Source organism: Homarus americanus, unplaced genomic scaffold (assembly GCF_018991925.1).
Source record: "Homarus americanus isolate GMGI-L3 unplaced genomic scaffold, GMGI_Hamer_2.0 scaffold74, whole genome shotgun sequence".
Classification (NCBI taxonomy): Eukaryota; Metazoa; Arthropoda; class Malacostraca; order Decapoda; family Nephropidae; genus Homarus; species Homarus americanus.
The window spans coordinates 462,465-484,279 of record NW_024716951.1 but is presented as its reverse complement, the minus strand read 5'-3'; the positions used below and the strand labels follow the sequence as shown (position 1 = coordinate 484,279).

The 21,815-nt window shown below is 43.7% G+C and overlaps 1 long non-coding RNA gene across 1 annotated transcript in view; it reads left to right on the top strand.

Annotated features, from left to right (window-relative positions):
- Positions 1 to 21,815, top strand: part of LOC121858741 — a 140,764-nt gene that overhangs the window by 99,023 nt on the left and 19,926 nt on the right. The window lies entirely within an intron of this gene.

The following is a 21,815-nucleotide window of genomic DNA, read 5'->3' as shown; positions in this document are numbered from 1 at the left end:
AGATTAATTCAGGTAGGATGCAAATGCACTACAGGAGGATCTAAATAAACTGCAGGGTGGTCTGAAAAATGGTAAATGAAATTCAACACCAGCAAATGCAGCGTACTTAATATTGGAAGAACAAATACTGTCAATGTATACAGCCTTAACAACAGCAAAACCTAAAGTCGACTTGTGAAAGAGACCCAGAGTGCTTAGCCCGGACCTACGGCCTAGAAAACAGTGCGTTAATGTTCGAAATAGGCAAACAGAGTATTGGGTTTTATATCTAGAAGTGTAAGTAATAAGAGTGCAGAGGTCTTATTGCAACTATATCTTGCGCTAGTCAGGCCGCACCTCGATTATGTGGTTCAGTTCTGGTGCTATTATAGAATGGATATCAATTCACTAGAGTCGGTGCAGCGAAGAATGACGAAAATGATTCCGGGACTTGAAACCTTCCATATCAGGATAGGTTAAAAACTAAACTTGCATTCCTAGAAAGACGAAGAGTGCGGGGGAAATGATAGAAGTATTTAAGTGGGTGAAAGGAATCAATAAAGGGATATAGATAAAGTTCTTATAATATCCGAGCAGGATAGGACTCGGAGCAACGGATTTAAGTTGGATAAGTTTAGGTTTAGGAGGGAGATAGTAAGGAACTGGTTCACAAATAGGGTGGTGGACGAGTGGAACAAGCTTAGCAACTTTTAGTAAGTGTTGGAACGCTTGAAAGTTGCAAATGGAGGCTAGATAGATTCATGGATGATAGAGAGTGGTAGTAACTCTCGACAGGAGCTGGCATGCACAGGCCAACCGGCCTATTGCAGACTCCTTATTTTCTTATGTTCTTATGTTCTTATGTTTTCTGGACTTGAGGCTTCTTTAACGTTTGAGCTGTGACCCCTTGTGGAGTGGGCGCGCCAGCTCCAGGTATGTACATTCGACGGAGTAGTGCCCCTTGAGATGTTTATACACTTTGATTAGGTCGCCCCTCGCCCATCTGTAGTATAAGCTAGGTAGCTGTAGGCGCTCAAATATATCTAGGTAACTGAGGTTCCGTAGAGCAGGCACCAGCCTGGTGGCCCTCCTTTGGACATTTTCAATAAATTGACAGTCTCTTGCATACCTCGGGGACCAGACGGGGTGACAGTACTCCAGACGGGGAAGCACCTCACTCTTGAAGATCGTGACGAGCGACGGATCTTCCAGATATCTAAACGTCCTTCTCATAAGACCTACCAGCTTCGTTGTCTAATTCACCTTCTTCTCACAATGGCCCGAGAACTTAAGTTACTGTGACATACACACCCAGGTCCTTTCACATTCGGTCTCAATTAATGTAGTCTCTTCGTCCTGTTGGTACATGTGATACACCTCCTAACTGTTGGTGCGACCAGGTGCATCCTTTTGTACTCCGTGACATTGAATCTTAGCAGCCATTTCCTCGACCATTCCTGTCCTTATCAGTCCCCTCGCCTTCATCTCACACAAGATACTTTCTTCCTTCCTTTACCCAATACCTTTCTACTAGGATTCTGTGTTGTCTCCTCAGTCCTTGACTCTTACGGCGTAATTTTGTTGATTGTAGTGTGTAACTCTTCATAATAAGCGCTACCTCCACTCCCTCCCATCACCCCCAAGTACTTTTCCAACTCTGTGGTATCGTGTCCACCTTAGCAGGCATCTCCGACAAGTGTGCTTGTAAATCTCCTCTTGCCATGCAGAGTCTCCGTCTCCAGAGGGACTGAAAGACTTTAAAAATTGGTGGCATCTTTGCGCTCAGGGGCGCCGTGAATCCCATGAGGGCGGACTGGCTATCTTCACAGAATTCTATCATTCAGATTGTCTGCCTCTGTGTAGGTCGGTTAATGCTATACTGCGTTATAGGCAGGCCTCCTCCCCCACTCTGGCCCGCCTCCCTTGCCTGCTCTTTAATGGAGGACTGGGCACAGGCTTCCCTCCCCTAAGCACTTAGATCAATGCAGGGAGGCAGTGCAAATTGCCCCGCATCGATGCGTCTGAGCCTGTTGTTCGGGTAACCGCTCTTGCCTCCCTGCCCCACTGATCGTGTCCCGTCTTTTGGTTCAGACTGACAGTATAATCGCTCTGAAAGACACACTCTCCTGGGGTAGTTGGATAGCCTGCTCCGTCCTCAACGCCTGTACCACTGTATTCCTAACATTTGCCTTTGGCATGCTCTGCAATGTGTCTATGAACGTGGGTTTCCTACGTCCAACTGGAAAAATGCCACTCTGCTCCATCCTGGGCAGGAGATCTTACAGGAAATATCATTACATTAGGTCCCATTACCTCTGTGTTTTTGCAGAGATGATTGGAGGATGCTCCATCATCTCCTTGTCTTACCTAGGCAGCTTCCCACAACTCCCTCAATAGTTTCCTCTAACCCTTGCCTTTAGCACCTCCATTTGCTTCCTTTTATTGCAATCTGGACTGCCGCATCTCCGTCTTCCTTGATATCCTGAGGGGGCCTTTGATCACAGCTCAGCCTGCCCTCATTTTAGCTGAACTTGCGCGGCACTGGGGGTTGAGGATAGCTTTTCCTGATGGATTGCCTCTTGCCTTACTGGACGTCCTGTTGGTTCGTTAGGCTCTGTCTCCTGTTCAAAAGTAGACACCTCCAGCACCCTTCCGGGTGGGTCTGGGTCCCACCTTGTTTGTACTCCTCTTTTACTCAGCCTTTACATCTCCCGTAGCCGACAGAAGTTATCCCTCAGGATATACCGACGATGTCCTCCTCCAAGCCCTGACTACTTCAGCCTGGGAAGCCCTTCGGTCTGGTCTCCAGTGCAGATTCACTTGGTTTCCTTCTTTCTTCTAAACAAAGCCATATGCTTTGGTCATTGTTGTGCCTCTACCTTCTCTTCAGGAACATGGACTGGTTAATGAGACAGACCAAAAAATACCTGGGTGTATATATAACTCCTTTACGTTATGAATCCTAAGTCCGCTTCCTCTTCGAAGACCTTCACTTTCGACGTCTCGCTCCCCCTCTCTACCATGTGCAGGGGTTTCCTTGATGCCATCCCTGGCCTGCATCTCCTCCATTCTCTAAGTCCTTTATCCCACCCGTTCCTGTGTCGACTGCCTTTCCCTGCCAAATCATGTTGGTCGGTTTTCTGTGTCAGCCAAATCTCATGAAAGTTGTCAGAGGCTGCTCATCATCATGGGCTCTCAGTGGACTGCTCTGCTTCTCTCTGGTCTTTCCTCTTGCAGGATCGTGTCAGAGGTTTTACCTAAAACTATAGTTCCAATCTGCAGGATCCCTCTGGGCAACTATGTCCAAGCAACAACTCCTGCTGTCGAGACCAAGACACTCCATCCTGAAGACGTGATGTGAGGGTCCTCCCCGAGCCCTTCAGGGTACGACCTCCTACCTGATATTTATTTGTCACCCCTGCTGTTGGTTCATCTCCTTCTCCTGTGCTGGTTTTCAACCTGGTAGTTGCCTCGGTGGACCGCTCCCGAGCCCCCCAGGTGAACGCCCATTTGTTCTCTGCCATCTACCACCTCTCCCGGATCTCTTACTGGTCCCAGGTAGGGCGTCCTCTGCTGATGGTTCTGTTGACTGGGTGAGGCCGGGGCTGGTGTCCATCTCCGTCCTGATGCCCTGGGCTATCAACTGTCTCTCAGAGTTTCCCCAGGCAGCATCCTCCACTCAAGCTGAACTAATAGCCTCCCACTGCCCTTCTCCTTTAGAAAAACAGATGGGTTTCTGCCCCCTTGCTTATCTGCTGCGATTCTAGGTCTATATAGGCGGGATCATTTGGATCAGAGTGGAAAAATAGGACCTCATCACTCGAATACGAGGTAAGCATCCACACTTCAGGATGGGCAGTCTTGTGACATTCTATGGATGCAGTCATGTCGGCTGTCTTTGGGGAATGAGGCAACCCAATAGCCTTGCCAGGAGCTGGCTGCAACAGGCCATGCCTTTTGTTCCTCGAACACTCTCTTGCAGATTAGGACCCAGAATTCGCCGCAAACAGAGAGGAAACAAAGGGAGCAGCCATCCCCTGGACTCCACTTCACACAGTGCAGTGTCCTCCATAATGACTTCCTGACTCTCGTGCGTCTGCTGGGAAAGGGTCTCGGAAAGGGACGTGATTGCTGCCCGTATCATCATTGGGTATGACTTTGCTTGATTGTCGGCATCTCTGAGCAACGGCATCTTGTGCATATGCAAAGACCGACAGCAGCACCATATCCACTACACTCTAAGATGTCTACACACTGCTTCCGTGACATATATAGATACCTCCTTCCCCTGACGGAACACGATGATCCTCCCCATACTGGCCAGATGTTATGTAAATAACATTGATTATGTGTTAAAGATATCCTTCCTTCCAGCCCAGGCTTTGTGGCTGCCTATATAATATTATACTGTATATGCTGCAGCACTTGCGAATTAGCTACGGGTGGCTCGTTGTACACCGAGATTGCCTGTTGACGGCACTAGGATCGCTTCTCTATCAAGGAATAAACTATTAGGTAAATTGAAATTGAAATAGAAATAATCGTGGTAAATATCACAAGGTACTGGTTTCTTGGACAAGGATTATGAGAGAGAAAATATACATGCACGAAAGTATGGAGAGTAACGCCATAATGCTACTGCCTGTTTACAATCAGCGCCATCACCCAGACGCTCTCCTTCACCAGATTTACTATGTTGGAATTCACCACGAATGTTACCTCCTAAAAAAACCCAATTCGAACAAACTAACCCTAACCTAACCAGATTTAATTTAACGATGATATATTATTATTGTTCAAGTTTTGGTTGATTTAAGTCATCTGCTTTGAAAATTATAAGAGGGATAATGATACAGCGGTCGTATTCGTGGTACATATACAGCATAGTTCACCGTGCGTGTCTCCCCAACCAGCGTGTTGACACTACCACTCTGCGGGAGAAGTTAGCGAGGTGTAATTTAACGCCCCGCCACATGAGTGCATTATTAAGGCCTGGCCACTAGCGCCTGGTTCAAGGGAGCTACCAACATATAATGAAGGTGGGTTGGGTATTGCCTGTGTGTGTGTGAAGTAAATTGCATCCACCTAACTGATCAGATCATACAAACCGGGCCACAAAGAACGAATATTACAAAGTTTGTTATTCCTCCTTGAGACACGTCACCCAGAGTAAAACCTGATCAACTTGTAATGTGGACCACACGCTCCCCACATCCTATCATTAATGACATAAGAGGCAGCTGTTGAGTGAGAGATATTGCTGTCTCACTAGCGCTTTTTTTGCTCGCCGTTTGAGAGACAATTAAAATAATCAGAGGGAAGAAGCCTTGCTGGAAATGGAGTAACATTGTTAGGTAATCTCTTCTTTATATTGTATTACTGTCTTTGTGAACGATCATGGCTACTGGCAAGAGTGTGACGTCATAGTGTAAACACGGCAGGTTACCATAGAGAGATATGGAAGACGCCATAGTCAATCTCAACCTGACTACGGGGTAAATGTTGCTTCTTCTATGACGTTTCCTTGTAAATGACTTTATACCTGGGAATCCAGGGAGCGAGGCCCCTCCCCGGATAGGTTACGTTAGGTCATTTTATGTCTTTTACAAGGGAATCATAGAAGAAAAGTGTCTTATAATTTTCTAAACCATCGGAAAAACACATCGCTCAACTCGAGAGCCATATTGGTTGAAAATACACATTTACCAAAGAGGTATATATTTCTTGCCATGATTCACTCTCCCGCCAGTACTGAAGTTCAGCCCCAGAAATACCATCAGCATTGAGAGTCTCCATAATGTTATACTGTACTTGTTATGAATTCTCAAAGGAATTTCTATTATAATAATCGAGACGTTACATGAAAATAAGTAAAAGGTGTTCGATAATGATATTTTTCTTGGTAGTCGTATTTTATCTCGGTACTGGTTGGTGTGTGAAGACCGCCCTCAGCGATCATGATGAGAGAGAGAACTGAGTAGCATACGTTTACTCCCTTATCGTTCATGTGCCACAAGCTGAGGAGTTTGTTTCTCACTAACTTACTGGAACCAGAAATTGTATCCGAATTAGGATTTTTTTTTACAACGATTGACACACTGTTATTGCACACTGCAGTAGTTAGTTTTTTTTTTTTTGCTTTTAATCATTGTTTAAAATAGAAAACTGAAATGTGGAAACCATAGTAACCAAATGATATTATGATATACTTTGTTATTGTTCACGTGTTGTTCATGGTAGGGCTAGCGTTATTATTATTATTATTATTATTATTATTATTATTATTATTATTATTATTATTATTATAATATTATTATTATTATTATTATTATTATTATTATTATTATTATTATTATTATTGCCTTCTTTGTGCATCAAATAAGTCATTTTTCACAACACGCTTCTATCTAAATTTGACCACTTTTTATAATTTATTATCAATCCACCAACAATATTATACACTGTGCGGTCACCAACCGTATTATTATATATTGCAATTTTCACTAATAATCTTTTAAAACTTTTTATATCATCACCTACTGTTTTATTCTTTAATGGGAATAAGTTAAACAATAATATTGATAATTTTTTACACGCACGCTGCCTCAGGTGAGTTAATTGATAAGTGAGCGGACACGGCCGGCAAACAACGGAGTAACTGAATATACCCACACTACGGTGATGGTGGCCCCAGTGTGTACTGTGTGGTGGCCACCCAGTGTACTGTGTGGTGGCCACCCAGTGTACTGTCTCTGTGGTGGTGGCCACCCAGTGTACTGTCTGGTGATGGTGGCCACCCAGTGAACTGTCTGGTGATGGTGGCCACCCAGTGTACTGTCTGGTGGTGGTGGCCACCCAGTGTACTGTCTGGTGATGGTGGCATGTGTACTGTCTGGTGATGGTGGCCACCCAGTGTACTGTCTGGTGGCCACCCAGTGTACTGTCTGGTGGCCACCCAGTGTACTGTCTGGTGGCCACCAGTGTACTGTGTGGGCCACAGTGTGTATGTGGTGGCAGTGTACTGTCTCTGGTGGTGGTGGCCACCCAGTGTACTGTCTGGTGATGGTGGCCACCCAGTGAACTATCTCTGGTGATGGTGGCCACCCAGTGTACTGTCTGGTGGTGGTGGCCACCCAGTGTACTGTCTGGTGGTGGCAACCCAGTGTACTGTCTGGTGATGGTGGCCACCCAGTGTTCTGTCTGGTGATGGTGGCCACCTATTGTTCTACCTGGTGATGGTGGCCACCTATTGTTCTAGCTGGGTGTGGTGGCCACCCATCGTTCTACCTGGTGATAGTGGCCACCTAATATACTGTTTGAGGGGCCACCTAGCAGCTGGTGTAGGTGGGTCACCTTACAGCTGGTGTTAGAGGGCCACCTAGCATCTGTTGGAAGACTACCTAGCAGCTGATGGGGTGGGCCATAGCTGGTGTAGGAGGGCCACCGAGCAGCTGGTGTCTGAGGGCCACCTAGCGGCTGATGTAGCACGGCCACCTAGCAGCTGGTGTAGGAGGGTCCCCAAGCAGCTGGTGTAAAAGGGCTACCTAGCAGTTTGTGTAGAAGGTCCACCTAGCAGCTGGTGTGAGAGCCCACCTAGCAGCTGGTGTCTGAGGGTCACCTAGTAGCTGGTGTCTGAGGGTCGCCTAGTAGCCGGTGTCTGAGGATCACCTAGCAGCTGGTGTTGGAGTTCCTAGCAGCTGGTGGGAGGGCCACCTAGCAGCTGGTGTGGAGAGGGCCCACCTCGCAGCTGGTGTCTGAGGGTCACCTAGCAGCTGGTGTCTGAGGGTCTAGTAGCCGGTGTCTGAGGATCACCCAGGCTGGTGTTGGAGGTTCCCCAGCAGCTGGTGTGGGAGGCCACCCAGCAGCTGGTGTGGGGCCACCTCGCAGCTGGTGTCTGGGGTCCTGCTAGGCTGGTGTGGAGGGCCACCTAGCACCTGGTGTTGGAGGTTCCCTAGCAGCTGGTGTAGGAGGGCCGCCCAGCAGCTGGTGTCAGGGTCACCTAGCAGCTGGGTCTGAGGGCCTAGCACCTGGTTGGGTTCCTAGCAGTTGGTGTAGGAGGGCCACCAGCAGCTGGTGAGAGGGGCCACCCAGCAGCTGGTGTCTGAGGTCACCCTAGCAGCTGGTTGTTGGGGTCACCCAGCAGCTGGTGTTGGAGTTCCCCTAGCAGTTGGTGAGGAGGGCCACCTAGCAGCTGGTGTAGAGGGCCACCCCTAACCAGCTGGTGTCTGAGGTCACCCAGCAGCTGGTGTCTGAGGGTCACCAGCAGCTGGTGGTTAGGGGTCACCCTAGCAGCTGGTGTTGGAGGTTCCCCCAGCAGTTGGTGTAGGAGGCCACCCTAGCAGCTGGTGTGGGGTCACCTAGCAGCTGGTGTCTGAGGGTCCTGCAGCTGGTGTCTGAGGGTCATCTAGCAGCTGGTGGTTGAGGGTCACCTAGCAGCTGGTGTGGGTTCCCCTAGCAGTTGGTGTAGGAGGCCACCCAGCAGTGTGAGAGGTCACCTAGCAGCTGGTGTCTGAGGGTCATCTAGCAGCTGGTGGTTGAGGGTCACCCTAGCAGCTGGTGTTGAGGTTCCCCCAGTTGGTGTCTGAGGGCCACCCTAGCAGCTGTGTAAGAGTGTCTGGCAGTGATGGTATCATGGTAGAGGTAGGTGATGGTGTCTCGCTATAAATTAGAAATAATTCGAGACAAACCACAGAGCAGTGGGCGATAACGACGGCAGATAGAGAGACTTGGGCCCGCCAGTGAGGTGGAGGGAGGGAAGGGTGGAAGGGAGAGGAAGGTAGGAGAGAGAGAGAAGGAGGGGGAAGGGAGGGAGCGAGGGGTGGGAAGGAGAGAGAAAGGTAGAAGATGCAACAACAGAAAGAACAATTCGGACAATAAATATACGTTTACTTATGTGTTGTGTCGCACGTTATGTGTTGTGTCCGTTATGTGTGTCCAATTATGTGTTGTCCCACGTTATGTGTTGTGTCCCACGTTATGTGTCGCACGTTATGTGTGTTGTGTCGCATTATGTTGTGTCCCCATGTGTTGTGTCGTACGTTATGTGTTGTGTCCACGTTATGTGTTGTGTCGCACGTTATGTGTTGTGTCCCACGTTATGTGTTGTGTCGCACGTTATGTGTTGTGTCCCACGTTATGTGTTGTTGTGTCGCACGTTATGTGTTGTGTGTCCCGTTATTGTTGTGTCGCACGTTATGTGTTGTGTCCCATTATGTGTTGTGTCGCACGTTATGTGTTGTGTCCCACGTTATGTGTTGTGTCCCACGTTATGTGTTGTGTCGTACGTTATGTGTTGTGTCCCATTATATGTTGTGTCGCACGTTATGTGTCGTACGTTATTTACATCTTACGTTATGTGTTTGTCCCCAGTTATGTGTTGTGTCGTACATTATGTTGTGTCCCACGTTATGTGTTGTGTCGTACGTTATATGTTGTGTCCCACGTTATGTGTTGTGTCGCACGTTATGTGTTGTGTCGTACGTTATGTGTTTATGTCCTACGTTATGTTGTTGTCCCCGTTATGTGTTGTGTGTACGTTATGTGTGTCCCACGTTGCGTGTTGTCCCACGTTATGTGTTGTGTCACGTTATGTGTTGTGTCCCACGTTATGTTTGTGTCGTACGTTATGTGTTGTGTCGTACGTTGTGTTGTGTCCCGTTATGTGTTGTGTCCCACGTTATGTGTTGTGTCGCGTTATGTGTTGTGTCCCACATTATGTTTTGTGTCGTACGTTATGTAGTTGTGTCCACGTTATTGTTTGTCCCACGTTATGTGTTGCCACGTTATGTGTTGTGTCCCATTACATGTATGTCATGCACGTTATTTGTTCCACGTTATGTTGTGTCCCACGTTATGTGTTGTGTCCCACGTTATGTGTTGTGTCGTACGTTATGTGTTGTGTCCCACGTTATGTGTTGTGTCCTACGTTATGTGTTGTGTCCCACGTTATGTGTTTGTCCCATTATATGTTGTGTCCCATTATGTGTTATCCACGTTATGTGTTGTCCCACGTTATGTGTTGTGTCCCACGTTATGTTGTGTCCCACGTTATGTGTTGTGTCCCACGTTATGTGTTGTGTCCCCACGTTATGTGTTGTGTCCCACGTTATGTGTTGTGTCCCACGTTGTATGTTTGTGTCCCACGTTATGTATTTATGGTCCCACGTTGTGTTGTGGTACGTTATGTGTTGTGTCCCACGTTATGTGTTGTCCCATTATGTGTTGTGTCCCTTACTGTTGACGTTATGTACGTTATGTGTTGTGTCCTCATTATGTGTTTGTACGTTATGTGTCCCCACATTGTGTGTGTCCCACGTTATGTGTTGTTATATGTTGTGTCCCACGTTATGTGTTGTGTCCCCACGTTATGTGTTGTGTCAACGTTATGTGTTGTGCTCGTACGTTATTGTGTGTCCACGTTATGTTGTTGTGTCCCCGTTATGTGTTGTCCCACGTTATGTGTTGTCGCACGTTCGTGTGTGTCCCACGTTATGTGTTGTGTCCCACGTTATGTGTTGTGTCCCACGTTATGTGTTGTCGCACGTTATGTGTTGTGTCTTGTTATGTGTGTTGTGTCCCACGTTTATGTGTTGTGTCACATTGTGTGTCGCACGTTATGTGTTGTGTCCCACGTTATGTGTTGTGTCCCACGTTATGTGTTGTGTCGTGCGTTATGTGTTGTGTCCCACGTTATGTGTCCCACGTTATGTGTGTCCCCGTTATGTGTTGTGTCCACACGTTATGTGTGTCGCCACGTTATGTGTTGTGTCACGTTATGTTGTGTCCCCGTTATGTGTTGTGTCCACGTTATGTGTTGTGTCGCACATGCATGTTGTATCCCGTTATGTTGTGTGTCCCATTATGTATTTGTCGCACGTTGTGTGTTGTGTCCCATTGTATTTGTGTCCCACGTTATGTGTTGTGTCACGTTATGTGTTGTGTGTGCATTATGTGTTGTGTCCCACGTTATGTGTGTCCCGTTATGTATTTGTGTCCCACGTTTATGTTGTGTCGCACGTTATGTGTGTCGCACGTATGTTTGTGTCCATTATGTTTTTTGTCACGTTATGTGTTTGTCCCATTTGTGTTGTGTTACACGTTAAGTGTGTCGTACGTTAAGTGTCCCACGTTATATTTGTGTCCCATTATGTGTTGTGTCCGCACGTTATGTGTTGGGTCCACGTTATGTTATGTCCCATTATGTGTTGTGTCGTACGTTATGTGTTTGTCCCATTATGTGTTGTGTCCACGTTATGTGTTGTGTCCCACGTTATGTGTTGTGTCGTACGTTATGTGTTGTGTCCCACGTTATGTGTTGTGTCCCACGTTATTTGTGTCCCACGTTATGTGTTGTGTCCCACGTTATGTGTTGTGTCCCACGTTATGTGTCGCACGTTATGTGTTGTGTCGTACGTTAAGTGTTGTGTCCCGTTATGTTGTGTCCCACGTTATGTGTTGTGTCGTACGTTAAGTGTTGTGTCCCACGTTATGTGTATGTTGTGTCATCGTTATTTGTGTCCCGATATATGTTGTGTCCCACGTTATGTGTTGTGTCCCACGTTATGTGTTGTGTCGCACGTTATGTGTTGTCCCACGTTATGTGTTGTGTCTCGTATATGTGTGTACGTTATGTGTTGTGTCCTACGTTATGTGTTGTGTCCCACGTTATGTGTTGTGTCCCACGTATATGTGTTGTGTGTCATACGTCTACTTATGTGTTGTGTCCCACGTTATGTGTGTGTCGTTCGTTAAGTGTTTTGTCATACGTTATGTGTTGTGTCCCACGTTATGTGTTGTGTCACACGTTATGTATTTCCCACGTTATGTGTGTCCCACGTTATGTGTCGTACGTTATGTGTTGTGTGTCCCGTTATGTGTTTAGTCTTACGTTGTATTATGTGTTGTCCCCACGTTATGTGTTGTGTCCACGTTATGTGTTGTGTCCCGTTATGTGTTGTGTCGTGCATGTGTTGTGTCCCACGTTATGTGTTGTGTCCCACGTTATGTGTTGTGTCCGTATGTGTTGTCCACGTTATGTGTTGTGTCGTACGTTGATGTTAGTCCCACGTTATGTGTTTGTCCCGTTATGTGTTGTGTCATGCGTTATGTGTTTGTGTCCCCGTTATGTGTTGTGTCCCACGTTATGTATTTGTGTCATGCATTAGTGTTGTTGTCATTACGTTATTGTGTCCCACGTTATGTGTTGTGTCATACGTTATGTGTTGTGTCCCACGTTATGTGTTGTACATTATATTATTTGTGTCCCAGTTATGTGTTGTGTCCCATTATGTTGTATCCCCGTTATGTTGTGTCCCACGTTATGTGTTGTCGCACGTTATGTGTGTGTCCCACGTTATGTGTTGTGTCCCATTATGTGTTGTATGTGTCCCACGTTATGTGTTTCCATCATTGTGTGTTGTGTCCCACGTTACGTGTTGTCGTACATTATGTGTTGTCCCACGTTATGTATTGTGTCCCACGTTATGTGTATGTCCCACGTTATGTGTTGTGTCCCACGTATGTGTTGTGTCCCACGTTATGTGTTGTGTCACACATTATGTGTTGTGTCCCACGTTATATGTTGTGTCATACATTATGTGTTGTATCACATTGTATTGTTGTCCCACGTTATGTTGTGTCAGTATATGTTTGTGTCATACATTATGTGTTGTGTACATTATATGTGTTGTGTCCACGTTATATTGTTGTGTCCCACATTATGTGTTGTGTCACACATTATATGTTATGTCGCATCATTATGTGTTGTGTCACACATTATATTTATGTCCCATTATATTTTGTGTCGTACATTATATGTTATGTCCCACATTATATGTGTGTGTCCCATTATATGTTGTATCCCACGTTATGTGTTATGTCTCACATTATATGTTATGTCACACATTATGTATTGTATCACATTATTTATTTGTGTCCCACGTTATGTGTTGTGTCCCACATTATGTGTTATGTCATACGTTATGTGTTAGCCTACGTTATGTTTGTGTCGCATGTTATGTTGTGTCCCACATTATATTTGTGTCATACATTATATGTTTGTGTCGCACATTATATATTGTGTCACGTTATGTGTTGTTTCCCACGTTATGTGTTGTGTCATACGTTATGTGTTGTGTCCCACATTGTAATGTTGTCACCGCATTATGTGTTGTGTCCCACGTTATGTTTGTCGCACATTATATACCATGTCACACGTTATGTGTTATGTCGCACATTATATGTTGTGTATATTATATACATTATATGTTGTGTCCCACATTATGTTATGTCATACATTATATGTTTGTGTCCCACGTTAAGTTTGTGTCGTACGTTATGTTATGTCCCATTATGTGTTGTGTCGTACGTTAGTGTTGTCCCATTATGTGTTGTGTCCCATTATATGTTGTGTCCCCATTATGTGTTATGTCCCACATTATATGTTGTGTCCCACGTTATATGTTGTATGTCACACATTATGTGTTATGTCACATTATATGTGTCCCACGTTATGTGTTGTCTCTTACGTTATGTAGTTGTGTCCCACGTTATGTGTTGTGTCGTACATTAAATGTTGTGTCACACATTATGTGTTGTGTCCCCACGTTATGTGTTGTGTCATTATGTGTTGTGTATTATGTTTTGTGTCCGCACGTTATGTGTTGTCCCCCGTTATGTATTTGTGTCACACGTTATGTGTTGTGTCCCACGTTATATGTGTTATGTCACACGTTATGTTTATGTGTCCCGTATATGTTATGTCATACATTATGTGTTCCCACGTTATATGTTATGTCCACGTTATGTGTATCCCATTATATGTTGTGTCCCACATTATATGTGTTGTGTCCCACGTTATGTATCGCACGTTATATGTTGTGTCATACGTTATAAATGTTGTGTCCCACGTTATGTGTTGTGTCCCACGTTATGTGTTGTCATGCATTAAATGTTGTGTCCCACGTTATGTTTTGTGTCGTACATTATATGTTGTCCCATTATGTGTTGTCCCATTATGTGTTGTGTCCCATTATGTGTGTAATTATATTTGTGTCACAATGTGTCCCACGTTATGTGTTGTGTCCCACATTATGTGTTGTCGTACATTATATTTGTGTCCCACGTTATGTGTTGTGTCCACGTTAATGTGTTGTGTCGTACGTTAGTGTTGTGTCACGTTATGTTTGTGTCCCACGTTATATGTTGTGTCATACGTTATGTGTTGTGTCGTACGTTATGTTGTGTCCCGTTATGTGTTGTGTCCTACGTTATGTGTGTGTCCTCGTTATTGTGTCGTACGTTATGTATTTGTGTCCCACGTTAGTATTGTAATCGTACGTTATGTGTTATGTCCCATTATATTGTTGTGTCCCACATTATGTGTTGTGTACATTATGTGTGTGTCCCACATTATTTGTGTCATCACGTTATATGATTATGTCCCACGTTATATGTGTTTATATCGTACGTTTTTTTGTGTCCCATTATGTGTTTATCCCATTATGTTCCTTATATGTTGTGTCGCACGTTATGTGTTGTGTCCCATTATGTGTTGTGTCCCACACGTTATGTGTTGTGTCCCACGTTATGTTGTGTCCCATGTTATGTGTTGTGTCGCACGTTATGTGTGTGTCCACGTTATGTGTTGTGTCACGTATGTGTTGTGTCGTCACGTTATGTGTGTGTCACGTTGTGCCACGTTATGTGTTGTGTCGTACGTTATGTGTTGTCATGTACAGTGTGTGTCCCATTATGTGTTGTGTCATTACGTTATGTGTTGTGTCCCACGTTATGTGTTGTGTCCCATTATGTGTGTCCCATTATATGTGTTGTGTCCCACGTTATATGTTGTGTCCCACGTTATGTGTTGTATCCCCGCATTATATGTTGTGTCGCACATTATGTTGTGTCCCACGTATGTATTTGTCCACGTTATGTTGTATCCCACGTTATGTGTTGTGTCGCACGTTATGTGTTGTGTGTCCCACGTTATGTGTTGTGTCATTGCTTTTCACGTTATGTGTTGTGTCCCATTATATGTGTTGTGTCCCACGTTATATGTTGTGTCGCACGTTATGTGTTGTGTCGCACGTTATGTTTTATGTCCCACGTTATGTGTTGTGTCCCACGTTATGTGTTGTGTCCGTTATATGTGTTGGTGTCCCACCGTTATGTTGTGTCCCTGCGTTATGATGTTGTATCCCACGTTATGTGTTGTGTGTATTACGTTATGTGTTGTGTCCCACGTTATGTGTTGTGTCCTACGTGTATTTAATGTCCCATTAAGTGTTGTGTCGCACGTTATGTGTTGTGTCTCACATTATGTTATGTCACACGTTATGTGTTGTGTCCCATTATGTGTTGTGTGCTACGTTATGTATGTCCCGTTATGTGTGTGTCCCGTTATGTGTTGTGTCCCATTATGTGTCGCACGTTATGTGTTGTGTCTCGCACGTTATGTGTTGTGTCACCGTTATGTGTTGTGTCACTTACATTGTGTGTGTGTCCCACGTTATGTGTTGTGTCCCGTTATGTGTTGTGTCGCACGTTATGTGTTGTTTCCCACGTTATGTGTTGTGTCCCACGTTATGTGTTGTGTCGCACGTTATGTGTTGTGTCACGTTATGTGTTGTGTCGCATTATGTGTTTGTGTCCCACGTTATGTGTTGTGTCGTACGTTATGTGTTGTATCGTTATGTGTTGTGTCCCACGTTATATGTTGTGTCCCCGTTATGTGTTGTGTCCCACGTTATGTGTTTATGTCCCACGTTATGTGTTGTGTCGCACGTTATGTATTTGTGTTGTACGTTATGTGTTGTGTCCCACGTTATGTGTTGTGTCCCCACGTTATGTGTTGTGTCCCACGTTATGTGTTGTGTCGTACGTTATGTTGTGTCCGCACGTTATGTGTTGTGTCCCACGTTATGTGTTGTGTCGCACGTTATGTGTTGTGTCGCACGTTATGTGTTGTGTCCCACGTTATGTGTTGTGTCGCACGTTATGTGTTGTGTCCCGTTATGTGTTGTGTCCCACGTTATGTGTTGTGTCCCACGTTATGTGTTGTGTCGCACGTTATGTGTTGTGTCGCACGTTATGTGTTGTGTCACGTTATGTTTTGTGTCCCGTTATGTGTTGTGTCCCGTTATGTGTTGTGTCCCCGTTATGTTTTGTGTCCCACGTTATGTGTTGTGTCCCACGTTATGTGTTGTGTCCCACGTTATGTGTTGTGTCCCGTTATGTGTTGTGTCCCACGTTATGTTGTGTCCACGTTATGTGTTGTGTCCCACGTTATGTGTTGTCACGTTATGTGTTGTGTCCCACGTTATGTGTTGTGTCGCGTTATGTGTTGTGTCCCACGTTATGTGTTGTGTCGTACGTTATGTGTTGTGTCGTACGTTATGTATTGTACATTATGTGTTGTGTCGCACGTTAAGTGTTGTGTCGCACGTTATGTGTTGTACATTATGTGTTGTGTCGCACGTTAAGTGTTGTGTCGTACGTTATGTGTTGTACATTATGTGTTGTGCCGCACGTTATGTGTTGTGTCGCACGTTATGTGTTGTCGTACGTTATGTGTTGTCGTACGTTATGTGTTGTGTTGTAAGTTATGTGTTGTGTTGTAAGTTATGTGTTGTGTTGTACCCAAGTACTTTTTTAGCCTTGTTTCGAGCAAATACACATTATTGTCTTGGTTTAAGATTCCTACTTATCATTATTCCCAAGTCTTTCTCACAGTCGGATTTCTCTATAACAACGGCAAATTTAATTACGTGCCCTATGTTTAGTGTCGTCAGCGAATTTATTTTGCTGTCTACGCCTATATCTATGTTATTTATGTATATAATAAATAGTAATGGTCCAAGTACTGAGCCTTGGGGTACTCCGCTAGTGACGTCACCCCAATCAAATTTAGTGCCGTTTATGCTTACTCGCTGTTTTCTGTCCTATGACCACGCCCTAATTCATTTTAGAATATCTTCTCCAATTCTATGAGCCTCCACTTTTCGTATTAGTCCTTCGTGGGGGACTGTCGAAGGCTTTGATAAAGTAGAGGTATACCACATCATAATCGTACCCGTCATCCACTGATTAAAAAAAAAAACAGTTGAAAAGAATGTTAATAGATTAGTCAGACATGAACGACCACTTGTGAAGCCATGTTTGGAATCAGTGATCAACTTGTGCTTCTCGAGGGGATTTCGAATAGAGTTTGAAATTACTGCTTCCAGCAATTTGCTTAAAATTGAAGTTAAACTGCTTGGACGGTCATCTATCTCCCTTCTTGAACATCTGTATCACATTTTCGATATTCTCCAGGATTTTGGTACTACACCCATTTTTAATGATATTGTAAAACAATTTTGCTAAGAGCATAATAAGCTCTTCCTTACATCCCTTTAATACTCTGGCAAATATCTCATCGGGACCTGGTGACTTATAAGGCTTTAGTTTGTCTATTTGTTTATTAACATCGTTACTAGTCACTACTATCTTTGAATTGAATTGAAAGTTTATTTAGCCATAAAAACACAGATACAGAGTGGATAATAATAACAATATTAACCTGGCTGAGCCAGTTGAGAACCTGAGCTCTCTTTTAGGCACCTCATATATACTATACATTTAACTCAAGGAAGTATTGTGTAACATTTAGTAACATATGGAATATTACAATAGCATGGTAGTAATAAGAACATCTCATAATGTTACCACGGTTATCACTTCAATATATATTTATTTTGTATTTATTTTATTTTTTTAATTAATTTATTTATTTATTTATATATACATAAATTACAGTGGAATTGAAAACCATAAGTATAATGGGGGAGCAGTACAACATGGGTTGTACAGTAATAAGGTTGAACAAGAGGACAGAGCTGTCAGGATTATGTCTAGTTGGCAAATAATGTTTATTGCAGTGGTAATTTCTTATTTATTTGCATGATAATTTCCGATAAAACGGTTTTGATGGTACAATAAAAGCAGGTACTGTAAATATAGTAGGTATTACAAGAAATATTAATACTTAGATAATGGATATTTTTTAAGAGATGATTTAAAGGAAGGGAGCGTAGTCTTTGCTGGGATGGGTGGGGGTAAGTTGTTCCACACCTTCACACCATGATAATTTATGGAGGTCTGGGACTGAGAGGAGCGCATGGGGGGTGGTCTTAGTAGCTCTGGGTGCCTTAAGTTGTAGCTCTGATTTTTCCGGAACTGGAAATAATTATTGTCAAGCAAGTGATTGATAGATTTGTAAACAAAGAGGGCACAGCAGTAGGTGTTAATATCTTCGAATTTTAACATTTTCAATTTAGCAAATTTTTCGTTTGTGTGATCTGTTTTTTTCAAGTGGGTCATTGTCCGTACAACTCTCTTTTGTGCAGTAACCAAGGATTATGTTTTTGAAGAGCCAGAAGCCCCCATAGTGTGTGACAGTGTATCAGGTGTTGGTAAACAAGATCATGATAGATTTCTTTCATTGCTGTGAGAGTGAGTGACTGTCGAGTGTGATACATGATACCGCATTCTTTATTGACTTTACTGTGAAAGGCTTGTATGTGGTTTCTCCAGTTAAGTTTCTCATCAACATTAACTCCGAGGAATTTAGTATTTTGTTCGCGTTTGAGGACTGTATTACCAAGGTACAGGGGGTCCAAGTCTGGGGGTAAGTTTTTCCTTCTTTGAAAGATCGTTTAGTGGGTTTTCTCATGGTTTAAGGTCAGTTTATTACGTATTACCCAGGTCCTGGCTTTAGTCAATTCAGTGTTCATAGTTCTCATCAAGGAATGGAGTTCTGAGTTGCTGGCAAATAAGCTGTATTTTATGAATGTGTTGCAGTGGAATATGTCGTTTATGTACAACAAAAACAGTACTGGACCGAGAATGGAACCTTGGGGGACGCCATACAAGATTGGTGAGGAGTCAGATTGGTGATTATTATAGCAGACATACTGCATCCTGTTGGACAGATATGAGGTAAACCAATTGTGGGACAGGCCCCTAACGCCGTAACGTTCAAGCTTTGAAAGGAGGATGGTATGGTCGACAGTATCGAAGGCTTTAGAGAAGTCCAAGAATAGACCGACTGTGACCTGACTGTCATCAAATGAATTTAAGATATCATTATTAAAGGATAGCAGAGCACTCTCAGTCGACCTTCTAGCTCTAAATCCAAACTGGGAGTCTGTAAAGATGTTATTGGCATTGCAGAAGGAATTTAGTCTACTACATGCTAGCTTCTCCAGTATCTTACTCAAGGCTGGGAGGACTGATATGGGGCGGTAGTTCTTGAAGAGACCTTTGACCCCAGATTTTTTATATGCTGGGTTAACTTCAGCAATTTTCAGTTTATCCGGAAAGACACCACAAGTGAAGGAGGAGTTACAAATGTGCAGGAGAACAGGTAGTAATAATTGGGCCACTTTTTTAATGATGCTCATTGGTATATTGTCTTCGCCTGCTGCTGCATCTTTGGACAATTTTATGATGGTCAGTAATTCATTTGATGTGACAGGGGATAAGAACAGCTCATTTTGCTGTCTGTTTTGCAGGTAGGCTCTAAATTCCTCATGGTGATCAGGGATGCTCTCTGCAAGATTTTTGCCAACATGAATAAAATAATCATTGAAGTGGTTGGCAATGAGGGAGGGTTCCGTTACAACTGAATCATTTATCATAAAAGCTGAGTGGGGGGCCGAAGGCTGAGTGTTCCTGTTCTGAATAGAATTTATGACATTCCAGGTTTTCTTACCGTCGCCTGATGCTGACTGGAGCTTATTTGCATAATAGCTACGTCTGGCATTTCTAACTGCTTGAGTTACTCTATTTCTGATACTTCGGTAAGCATCACCGAAAGTTATGGGTCTTTTTGCAAATTTCTTTTGGAGTTTGTGTTTTTCTTTTATCATTATCTTAATTTCGCTTGTAATATAGGGTTTGGAAATGGATACAGTTTTCACTGATTTAGTCTTGAGCGGGAAGCATTTATCAAAGCAAGCATTGAAGATGCAAGAGAAGTTGCAGCTGTTCACGTTAGGGTTGTCGGAGGCATAGACAAGATCCTAGTTAGCATTCATTAGGTTGTTTTCAAAAAGGAGCATGTTGTCGGTGCAGTAGTCTCCGTATTGGATTGAGACTCTACTAGGCCTTTCAGGTCTTGTGGCTGTTTTATACATGGCAAAAACTGGGAAGTGATCGGAGATATTGTTATAAATAATTCCACTTGCAAGATTGTTAGGAGTGTTGTTAGTCCAGATATGATCTATCACAGTGGCAGAGGTGGCAGTTACTCTAGTGGGTTTGGTTATAGTGTTGAAGAAGAGTTTAGAATGACAGGTAGCAAGAAGGTCTAATACTGAGGTGTCGGTTTCTGATTTTAATAGATCAAGGTTGAAATCTCCTGTGATGTAGCAGTCTTTCCTCTCTGAACTTATGATAGAGATAAGCTCCGAAAATTGATCAAGAAAATTCCTTACATTAGTGTGGGGTCTTCTGTAGATTACTCCGACTAGGATATTTCGTGTGTCGTTGCGTAATTCAGCGAAAACACTCTCCATGTACTCCTCCTGAACCTTTAAATCATCTCTTACAGAAGTGTTATACTTGATATCAACATATAGGGCGACACCACCACTGTGTCGTGTCGTGTTGACGCAGTGTCTATTATAATTAGGAATGTTATACAAATGTTCAATATCGTTAGTGAGTTTGGTCCCAAAGAACACAAGTACATCAAATTTGTGGGCAATAGAAGATAAACACTGATCTAAAAAGGCATCTAGATGAAGGGAATACTGCTGATGTTATGGCTAATCAAGGAGAAGGAATGAGGTAGTAGGAGACTAGAACTAAACTCGGGGGAGTCAGGAAAGTAATAGTTACAGTTTGGGTTGGTGTAACCTGGTGAGTTTTGTAGAAAGACATCAGGATCGATATGAGGGAGAGTTGTGTCGACACCATGGGTAAAGGGGGTGTAACACATACGATCTAGCACATCTAAGGGAATGACACTAGCATCATCATTGTGGGAACATTGATACTGATTAAGGAACAGTAAAAACACAGGGTCACTGAGGTGTGAAAAAGGAAACTCTCTGAAAATTATAATAGTGGGGGGATAACGTACTCACAAGTGCTACAACCAACAGAATTAGGATGACCGGTACTGTTGAGGGTGACTCCCAGATAGAGTGGGAGGTGCGCCTGTCACTCGGTTTTGAGGGTTACTGGTAATACCACAGAGGGTAGACGTGTAGTTCTCGAGTTGTCCGGCAGGGGGAACTCCTCAGGTGATAGCGACAGTGGCTGGTTCTTCACTATCTCTGTATATAATCGGTGCCGCTTGTATCATGTTTAAATTCTCGGTGGTTAAAACTGTTGAAAAATATCTGTTTCAGATTATTGCTCATTTCTCCGTTGTTATCCGTTAGCTCGCCGGTATCCGACTGTATTGGTCCAATTTTGTCTCTTGTTTTAGTTTGACACATTTGGAAGAATCCCTTGGGGTTTGACTTCGCCTCCCTTGCTACCTTCAGTTCATTATTCCTCTTTGCTTTCCTCATCTCGGTCTTAACCCGACTGGCCAATACCTTATAATAATCTCGGAGGTAAACTTCACCACGATTTATTCTCCTACCTATATCCTTCCTTTGGCCAATAATATTCTTTAAATAATTATTCATCCATTTGGGGTCATTGTTATTTGATCTGAGTCTTCTGTATGGTATATTCTGTCTTTGTGCATTATGAAAATAATTATTTAAATTGTTGCGGAACTCAACAACCTCACATCTGGCGGTGAGGTCATCCTCAACCGTCACATTTTGTAAGGT